Here is a 10,786-nt window from a genome sequence, read left to right on the forward strand (position 1 = left end):
ATCTGCTTTGAATTTTTCAGCAATATTTTGTAATTTTCTATAGAAGTCCCATACATATTTTATTAGAATTACATGTAAGTATTTTATTTTATGGAGCTACTATAAATGATACTGTTTTTAATTTCTAATTTCAGTGGTTCACTGCTGGAATATAGGAAAGCAGTTGGCTTTTATTTTATTTTATTTTATTTATATTAACCATGTATCTTGCAACCTTGCTGTACTTGCTTCAGGAATGTTTTTGAGGATTCTTCGGAATTTCCTACTAGAATATTGCCATCTACTAATAGAGACAGTTTTATTTCTTTCTTTGCAATCTGTATATGTTTTCTTATTTTATCTTATTGAACTAGCTAGGAATTCCAGTATTGCGTGGACTAGGAGTCATAAGAGAGGATGTCCTTGCCTCGTTCCTCATTATAGGAGGAAGCTTGTCACCGTCAGGTATGATGTCAGCTCTAGGATTTGGTGCCTATTCTTCATTAAATTGAGCAAGTCCCTCTCTATTCCTAGTTTACTGAGAGTTTTCTTTTTTAAATGAATGGATGTGAATTTTGTCAGATGCTTTCTCTGCATCTATTGATATGACTGTGTGATTCTTCTTTGGCCTGTTGGTATGACGGATTACTTGTTTGATTTTAGAACGTTGAGCATTCTTGCATACTCAGGATAAATTACGCTTGGTCGTGGTTTATATTTGCTTTTATACATTGCTGGATTCAGTTTGCTAATATAGTGTTGAAGAGTTTTACATTTATGTTTATGAGAGATATTGGTTTGTAGTTTTCCTTTCCTGGTAAACCTTTATCTTGTTCTGATACTGGGGCAATGCTGGCTTCATAGAATGAGTTTATTTTTATTGATATGGGCATTTTACCTGTTTGTTTGTTCTTGCATACATTTTGATAGCTGTGTCTTTCAAAGAATTGGTCCATTTATTCTAAATATTCAAATTGGTGGGTAATTTTTTCTCAAATTCATGAAGTCAGAAGGGATGAATCCTTTTCCATTTCTGATATTGGTAAACTGTGTCCAATATCTTTTTTTCTTAGTTAGCCTGGGACAGTTTTATAAATTTCTTTTTTTATTGAAGTATAGGCAGTTTACAATGTTGTGTCAATTTTTGGTATACAGTTTTTTTTTCAGTTTTATAAATTTTAGTGATCTTGTCAAAGAATCAGTTTTGTGTTTTGTAAACTTTCTCTATTGTTTTTCTGTTTCTCAATTTCATTTATTTCTTCTCTAGTTTTTATTATTTCTCTTTTTTCCCTGTTTGCTTAGGCTTAAATTGCTCAATATAAGTTTTACTGGAGCTTAAATTGTTGATTTTTTGCTTTCTTCTTTTCCCTTTAATGCCATAATTTTTGCTCTAAGCACTGCTTTTGCTGCAAACAGCACATCCTCGCTTGATAGGTTATATGTCTACTTCGGTTTAATTAAATATATTTTGATTACACTTGAGAGTTCTTCTTTGACCCAAGTATTTTTAGAAATGCATTTGTTTAGTTTCCAACTAACTGGGGATTTTCAGCTACTTTTCTGTTCTTGATTTCTAGATTAATTCAATTGCAATCTAAGAACACACTGTGTAATTTATACTTTTCTATAATGTGTAAGGTTTGTTTTGTGGCCTAGAATGTGGTCTTTGTTGATGAATATTCCATGTGAGCTTGGGGATAATGCATATTTTGCTGTCCTTAGGTAGAGTAGTTATAAATGTCAGTTAGATAAAGGTGACTGATTGTGCTGTTCAGGTCACCTGTGTCCTTACTGATTTTCTGCCTGTTTGAACTATCCAAAGAGGATTCCCGAAGTGTCTAACTCTAACAGTAGATTGTTCAATTTCCTTTTTTATGGTTATCAATTTTTGCCTCACCTATTTTGATGCTCTTTTGTTAGGTGCAAACAATTTAGAATTATTTTGTCTTCTTGGAGAATTGGCCTCTTTATGATTGTGTAGTTTCCCCCACTTTTATTCCTAATAAGGTCCCTTGTTCTCAAGTCTGTTTGTCTGAAACCGTTTTAGCTATTCCAGTTTTCTTTTGATTAGGGCTAGCATGGTAAATCTTTCTTCACACCTTTACTTTTAACCAAACAGACTTTGGTTTAAGGTAGGCTCCTTGTAGACACCATATGGTTGGGTCTTGTGTTGTTATCCACTCTGGCAACATCTGTCTTTTAATTGATGTGTTTAAACCATTCATGTTGAACATGATGATTGATATATTTGTGTTTGTTTTTAATTTTTGTGGGGGACTAATTAGGTTTTTATTTATTTATTTTTAATGGAGGTACTGGGGATTGAACCCAGGACCTTGTGCACGCTAAGTATGTGATCTACCACTGAGCTATACCCTCCCCACTAATCATTGATATATTTGGATTAATATCAACCATGTTTATAACTATTTTCTACTGGTTGCCTGTGACTCATTTTTCTGCCCTCTCTGGTTTTAACTGAGCATTTTATATGATTACATTTTATCTGCTCTCTTAACCCTCAGCTGTACTTCTTTTAAGAACTTTTAGTGGTTCAGTATACATTTACAATATACATTTTTCACTGATTTGTGTACACCTCCAAATAACACTATTCAGCTTCACATGCAGTACAGACATCTTATAACCACATGTTCGCAATCCTTTCTTTCATTCTTTGTGATGCTGCTGTCATTCACTTACTCATCCACATGCATAATTTCCTAATACCTCATCACTAGTACTGCTTTAAACACGCAGTTCTCTTTTAGATCAATCAAGAATAAGAAAAGTTAAAGATTGTATTTTACTTTCATTTATTCCTACTGTGTAGCACAGGAAACTATATTTATAGCTTGTAATAACCCTTAATGGATCTGAAAGAGTCTGCAAAAGAATATATGTATTGATATATAGATATATAGATATATATAGATATAGCCATATATCTGACTCACAATGCTGTGCACCTGAAACTAGCACAACACTGTAAATCAGCTATACTTCGATTTTAAAAATTAAAAAAATGATTAATAAATTAGAACAATCATAACAATATGCTGTAATAAAAGTTATCTGAAAAGGGTAAAAGAAAAATTCGTGCTCATTTTGAGTCAGCTTCTCCCAACCTTAATAGTAGGTGAAGTTTTCCTGGGCAGGGGGTGGAATGGGAGGATATCAGAGAAGAAAAGGGCAACTGTGGAGTTGTGGGACTCAGAGCTGGAGGCCCAGGGCAAGCCGCCTGGAAAGCCCTGGAAGGGAGGTGGAGGTGGAGATGGCCAGAGGGTGGGGCGGAATCCAGGGGACTCAGGGAAGCAGGAGGATGGGGCCCCCACTGGCTCGTGAAGTCCCCTGAGTGCCCCACCCCACCTGAGCGCAGATGTGGCCCTAGGCATGTGGGTCTTGGAAGCAAAAAGATTCATCCTGATCACAGAGCTCCCTTGCACTCCCAGGTAGCCTAGAAAGCAGTGAAACAATTCCCCAAGTGTCAGGAGAAGGCCACCTCTGTCCCACCGTGGCCCTTCAGTGGCATAGACTGAAGTGGGCTACTTTGAGGTCTTTAAGAGGAGACCCAAGTAGCTAGGTTGAAGGGACCCTGCAACCAGAAGTGAGGGTGATGGAGCAGAAACTTGTGCATGGTGGTGACAGTGATCCCTGTGCAGATGCACCCTTCAGGGGACAGCAGGCAGAGGATGACTCAACAAGAATAGACACCCATCGCCGTCACCCCTGAGGCCACAACACCAAGAAACTATCCAAAACAACAGTTGCCACTGGCAGGAAGAAGGAAGGAGGGGTGTGTGTGTGTGTGTGTGTGTGTTGCCGGGGGAGGCCTGAGTTGCCTGAAATTTCATTTCTCCCACCAGCGGAAGGAGGCTTACAAAATAAATTATGTGGCATAAACAAAAAAGTTACGTTTCTTGAAAACTTAGAGATTCATGCCCTGCTACTCTTTTTTTTTTTTTAATCTTTTAGAGCAAATTTTAAGCAGGTAGAATAGAGAGATATAGTTGGGTGAAATCTTTGCCAAAGCTTAAAAGTACAAATAGACTCCTACCTGTAGTTGAGACATTGTAAATGTCACTATGGAGTGAATCTTTTACTGCTATGGAAACTGCCCCACCTTCCTCACCCCCCCAAAAGAAACCAAAGGCACATAAAATTGCCAAATTTCTTTATTCCTAGGACAAAAACACAAACGAAAATCATAAAACCGGAGACTCTCAAATCACAATAATAATGTTGAGAACAATTTTCTTCCTCTGCAGCAGTAAAACTCCAGAGAAGGGATGATCTCATCTAGAGGAACTGATGGCGGCAGTTCACCTCCCTTTGGTGTGCACTTGGCAGGACTCAGGGAAACAGGAGGATGGGTCCCCCAGGATGGAGGATGTGGAGGCATAGAAAGAAAGTTCTGTGAAAGTCCATCTTTAGTTAATAGGAGAGCTGGGTTAGAGCAAAACCACTCACCCTGTATGAGAAGGGATCCTTTTGAAGGAGCCCACAAAACACTAACAAATTCTGAAAAAAAAAAAACAAAAAAACCAAAAACCAATACTGGGCATGGATTGAGAGATGACTGTGTTCCTTGCATATCTTCCTCCCATAACTCCCACACAGCCCCCCAACCCTGAGGGGCCTGGACTAGGCCCCCATTTTTTTGTGTATATATATATTTTTTATTGAAGTGTAGTCAGTTTACAATGTTACGTCAGTTTCTGGTGTACAGCACAATGCTTCAGCCATACATACACATACATATATTCATTTTCATACTCTTTTTCACCATACATTACTGTAAGATACTGAATGTAGTTCCCTGTGCTATACAACATACACTTGTTTATCTATTCTATATATATTAGTATCTACAAATCTTGAACTCCCAGTTTATCCCTTCCCACCTCCTTCACCCCACCGGTAACCATAAGTTTGTTTTCCATGTCTGTGAGTCTATTTCTGTTTTGTAAATAAGTTCATCTTTTTTTTTTTTTTTTTTTTTTTTTTTTAGATTCCACATATAACTGATATCATATGGTATTTTTCTTTCTCTTTCTGGCTGCTTCACATAGAATGGCAGTCTCCAGGTCCATCCACGTTGCTGCAAATGGTATTATTTTATTTTATTTTATGTAGACCCCCATTTATTATCTGACCTCCAGGGTCCCCGCCTTAGCAGGAGGGCCATGAGGATGCTTCAAGTCCCCAGGTGTCAGTGTCAACACCCTTATGTTCTCTGCAGACCCACATCCCAGGGCCTGGTGCAGGCCCCAGCCTATGCTCCAGCTTCTGGGGGTTATAGAACCAGAGTATTGGAAACGTCCTGGCTTCTGCAATTGAAGGCAAGTCCCAGCCTCTCCAAGCAGTCTCTGTCTTGGTCAGCTCGGCTTACATAACAAAATGTGATACACTGAGTGGCTTAAGTAACAGACATTTATTTCTCACACTCTGGAGGCTAGAAGACCAGGGCCAGGGTGCCAGTGGGGTCAGGTTCTGGTGAGGACCTGCTTCCTGGCTTGTACAAAGCCCCCTTCTCACTGTGTCCTCACGTGGCAGAGAGAGAACAAGAAGTCTCTTCTTATCGGGGCACTAATACATCAGGGGGCTCCCCCCTCATGACCTCCTCTAAACCCAATCACCTCCCAAAGACCACATCTCCTAGCACCATCACATTGAGGGTTAGGGCTTCAATATATAAATTTTTCTGGGATGCAAATATTCAGTCTATAACAACCTCCAAATATAGGCAAGAGTTTTAGTTGCCCTACAGTCACAAAAACACACAGGAAAGACCCCAGTCCTCACTCATCACAGCAAGGACAGGCCTTTGGTTTGCTCAGCTTCAGAGGCCAGGATCTCATCTGGTACATGATGCTTCCTGAGAGGGTTGAGATGGTTAGGAATGTTGGGGATGTTTACTGGGGATTTGGGGAATGTTGGAGGTGTTAGGGATGCTGTGAATGTTGTGAAAGTTGGTGTTGAGCTTGTTGGGAATTCGAGTTATATTGGGAATGCTGGGAATGTTTGGAGTGTTGGGAATGTTGAGGTATTGGGAATGTTGGGAGTGTTGGGAATGTTGGGGGTGTTGGGAATGTTGGGGGTGTTGGGAATGTTGGGGTGTTGGGAACGTTTGGGTGTTGGGAATGTTGGGGTGTTGGGAATGTTGGGGTTTTGGAAATGTTGGGAATGTTGGGAGTGTTGGGAATGTTGGGAGTGTTGGGAGTGTTGGGAGTGTTGGGAATGTTGGGGGTGTTAGGAATGTTTGGGGTGTTGGGAATGTTTGGGGTGTTGGGAATGTTGGGGCGTTGGGAATGTTGAGGGTGTTGGGAATGTTGGGGTGTTGGGAATGTTGAGGGTGTTGGGAATGTTGGGGGTGTTGGGAATGTTGGGGTGTTAGGAAATTTGGGAGTGTTGGGAATGTTGGGGTGTTGGAAATGTTGGTAGTGTTGGGAATGTTGGGGGTGTTGGGAATGTTTGGGTGTTGGGAATGTTGGGGTGTTGGGAATGTTGGGAGTGTTGGGAATGTTGGTGTGTTGGGAATGTTGGGGTATTGGGAATGTTGGGTGTTGGGAATGTTGGGTGTTGGGAATGTTGGGAGTGTTGGGAATGTTGGGGTGTTGGAAATGTTGGTAGTGTTGGGAATGTTGGGAGTGTTGGGAATGTTGGGGGTGTTGGGAATGTTTGGGTGTTGGGAATGTTGGGGTGTTGGGAATGTTGGGAGTGTTGGGAATGTTGGGGTGTTGGAAATGTTGGTAGTGTTGGGAATGTTGGGAGTGTTGGGAATGTTTGGATGTTGGGAGTGTTGGGAATGTTGGGAGTGTTGGGAGTGTTGGGAATGTTTGGATGTTGGGAGTGTTGGGAATGTTGGGAGTGTTGGGAGTGTTGGGAGTGTTGGGAGTGTTGGGGGTGTTGGGAATGTTTGGGTGTTGGGAATGTTGGGGTGTTGGGAATGTTTGGGTGTTGGGAATGTTGGGGTGTTGAGAATGTTTGGGTGTTGGGAATGTTGGTGGTGATAGGAATGTTTGAAATTTAGGGACTATTGAGAGTGTTGGAATGTTTGGCATGTTGATAATGTTGGAAATTTGGGTACTGTTGGGAGTGTTGGGTAGTCTAGTAATGTTGAGAATATTGGGAAGGTCAGGAATATAGACTCCAGTCCTAGAGTCCTGACCCACAAGGTTCAGGTGGCCAGGTAGTGGTGGCACTTGTGCCTCCAGGAAATACCTCCAGAGCTGAAGTGCCTTGGTTGCAGGCTTTCCCCTGTCTTGCTGGCTCCCTCACAGCTGAGACCCAGGGTACAAATGGGCATTTCCAACCTTGACACAGTGTGTTTCATGCTTCCACACCCTTGTACACGCTGCCCCCTCCTCCCAGCTCACCCACCCTGCTTTGTCCTCCTGGCAAATTCTCAATCACTCTGCAGCACTGGTTCAGTTCATTCGTCACCTCCCTGTGAAGTCTTCCATAACCCCCTAGGCAGTGAGAGGATTCATAGCTCTAGCAACTTACTTTTATTATTTCCCCCTGATATTTTGTTATAATCATGGTTCTTTGGTTTAAACACTAATCTGAGCCCCTTAGAGCCGGGCGTTCCCTTTACACTTCATCCCATGGCAGATGCTGCTGGTGCCCTGCCTTGTGCCAGAACCTGCTTGCTGCACATGCCTGAGGTTCTCCTCCTGAGCACTTGGGTTTCCACGTTGGGAGTGTGCTTGGACCCACTCACGGGACAAGCCAGAAATGGCAGAACGTGAATACCCTGAGGCAGCCTCAACCAGAGTGGTCAGTGGGGAGAGAGGCATGAACACCCAGTCCCCAGCCTTGGCTGGCTGACTTTGAGCATGTGCGTAGCTCATCTCAGACTTGCCCTCTGGGGCCCCAGCTCAGACGTGTACCTGAGCCCCGCTCAACGCCTGACTTATTAAGTTCTTTTTTTTCCTTTTTATTTATTTTTCCTTTTTATTTATTATTATTATTATTATTATTATTATTATTATTATTATTATTATTATTATTATTATTATTATTTTATTGAAATGGAGTCAGTTTGCCGGGTTGTGTTTATTTCTGGTGCACAGCTTAGTGATTCAGTTATAGATATACATACTTTTTTTCAGATTCTTTTCCACTATATGCTATCACAAGAAATTGAATGTAGTTCCCTGTACTGTACAATAGGACCTTGTTGTTTATCTATTTTGTATATAGTAGTGTTATCTGCAAATCCCAAACTCCCAGTTAGGTTCTTAATAAACGTGTGACAAATAAAATCAGTCCTTGAAGTTGATCAGACATTCATTGATTCATTCACGTATGCAATAAACATTTCAGGAGGACCTGTTAGGCTTTGGGCACTGTGCTAGATACAACATGATACATCTGAATAATCATTGTAAGGAAACTATAGTCTAATACAGGAGATAATATATGCATGCAAATATATAATCTTAATAAGTACCTATTTCAGTGCAACAAACCTCCCCTTCCTCCATTCAGCAGCTTAAAACAACAAACATTTATCACCTTACACAGTTTCTCTGGATCAGGACCTAGGTAGGTTTGAGGGGGTGCCCTAGTTCAGGGACCCTGTAGGGTTGCAGCTGGGAATGCATCATCCGAAGGCTTGAGTGGGGCCGGGGCAGCCACTTCCATGGCGGCCACTCACACAGCTGGCAAGTTGGCGCTGGCTGTTCAAAGGAGGCTCTGTCCCTTAGTTTCAAGGAAAGACAATGGTTCTCTTGGCTCTCAGCTTTGCTGGGTCACCCTTTTGGCACTTTGAGTTCAGCAAGCAGCATTCCACATCTTTCCTGGGCTGACCACTACCTGGGAGGTTAAAAATTCCCTGCACACACGGAACAGAAGGTGAGAGGCACGGACCCCTCACTTCCTGGGGAAGTTCGAGAGCCAGGGAGGAGCCCTCCTGGCACCCTGTCCTGGCTGAGCCTGGAACACGGCCGATCACTGAGCAGTCCACAATGCCAAGTGCCTGAGAACGTGGTGCTGGCTTGACTTTGGAGAAGTGATTTAGCCTCTCCATGCCTCAGTTGACTCCTATGCCAGCTGGGGCTGGTGATGGTAGCTTGTCCATGAAGTTGGCTGGTGATGAAATGGTTAATTCCCATGGCGCAGAGCACATGAAACAGAAAACCGTAGGCACAGGGGACCGGCCTTTGCTGTTTCCCTGTGGGCCCCTTAGTTTTCAGTTCTTTTGTTTTGTTTTGTTTTGTTTTTATTTTTGTTTTGGGGGGGAGGTGATTAGGTTTAATTATTTATTTTTAATGGAGGTATTTGGAAATTGAACCCAGGACCTCATGCATGCTAGGCATGCACTCTACCACTGAGCTCTACTCTCTCCCTTCTATCCTTAAAAAAAGGATTTTGCTGCTTGCTCTTGTGACAGGTCATTCAGAGAGACATCCCATGAAAAAAAAATCAAGAATTGAATCACCAGATATTGATAAAATATGAATATAGTCATCTAAGTTTTGGTCCTTCCTGCACTTGTAATCGGGAAGAAAAATTCATTTGCATAAATCAGAGGAGTCCAAGGGCTATGTGAGCAGCTCTAAGTGCAACCTGGCCTGGTTCGGACCACAGGTGCCTTGTCACTTGGTGAGGGGTGGAGACTGACCTGTGATTTAGGCTGGGAACCCTTTTTTCCCTTGAGTTTAAACACAGCCCCAGAGGGAAAGGTTGCATTTCCCAGAGGAAGGGACGTCCCAGGACATCCTGCAGTGCTGTCCCATGTTTCTCCTGGGACATACATCGAACAGGCTCATCACTCAGCTCAGTCAGCATTTACTCAGCTCTGAGGTTCCTGCTGAGGTATTTTACTCCATGTGGAAGGACACGTAGAGGTGGCGATGGTGTGGACCACAATGGCTGTGCTTTCAGGTAAAGGGAGCGGGACACACACACGAGTGTGCACACACACACACACGCAGCAGTGTAGCAGGCTCTGACGTGCAGTAGATGTGGTCCAGAGAGGGAGAGAGGAACATTCCTTGGGATCAGAGGCTGGGTCCTTGGATAAGGCACTTAATTTTTTTTAATTTTAAAAAAAATTAATTTTTTTTTGGCGGTGGAAGTAATTAGGCTTATTTATTTTTTAATGGAGATACTGGGGATTGAACTCAGGACCTTGTGCATGCTAAGCACACAGTCTTCCACTGAGCTAGATCCTCCCTACAGGACAAGGCACTTCTGAAGTGTTGCCACAGGGATGAAGGGGCAGAGGGACCGGCCAATGGTGCTTGGGGCACAGGAACAGCATGGGCAGAGTTGCAGAGGGAGCAGAGTTAGCCAGGGCTGTCTGTATCCCCCTTCTCAGGGAGAGAAGCTGGGGTAACCACCCTTGAGAGGCTCCTCCAGTGCTTAAAGGGGTTCTGGTCCTCACAGCTATCTCCTTGAGGCTGGGGAGATGCCACAATCAAAGGGGCTCCTGGAGCAGATGACCGGCACCCCCACCACCTTGAGTCGGGACTAGGGGTACAAGAACAGCAAGGCTGATCTGGGCTGAGCACTGGCAGCAATGAGGAAGTCAGGCATCTGGAAGGCTGGGGGTGGGCAGGCAGTGAGAAGGAAAGTGGGAGCTCTTCTTTGTCCAAGAGGAAAAGCCCGAGGACCCCGCTGAGGGACTCTGGGAACAGACCTCTTGTCTTGGCCTGCTGGTGTCTGGGGTGGTGGGCTATGGAGGACCAGTGGGACCAGGAGAGTGCCAGGTGCAGCTGGAGAGATGGATTGGAACAAGTGAGGTTGGTACTTGAGATCACTGGGGCTTTAGGAGTTGGGGTGGCTTTGATATGAT

This window comes from Camelus ferus, chromosome 27 (genome assembly GCF_009834535.1).
Source record: "Camelus ferus isolate YT-003-E chromosome 27, BCGSAC_Cfer_1.0, whole genome shotgun sequence".
NCBI lineage: Eukaryota > Metazoa > Chordata > Mammalia > Artiodactyla > Camelidae > Camelus > Camelus ferus.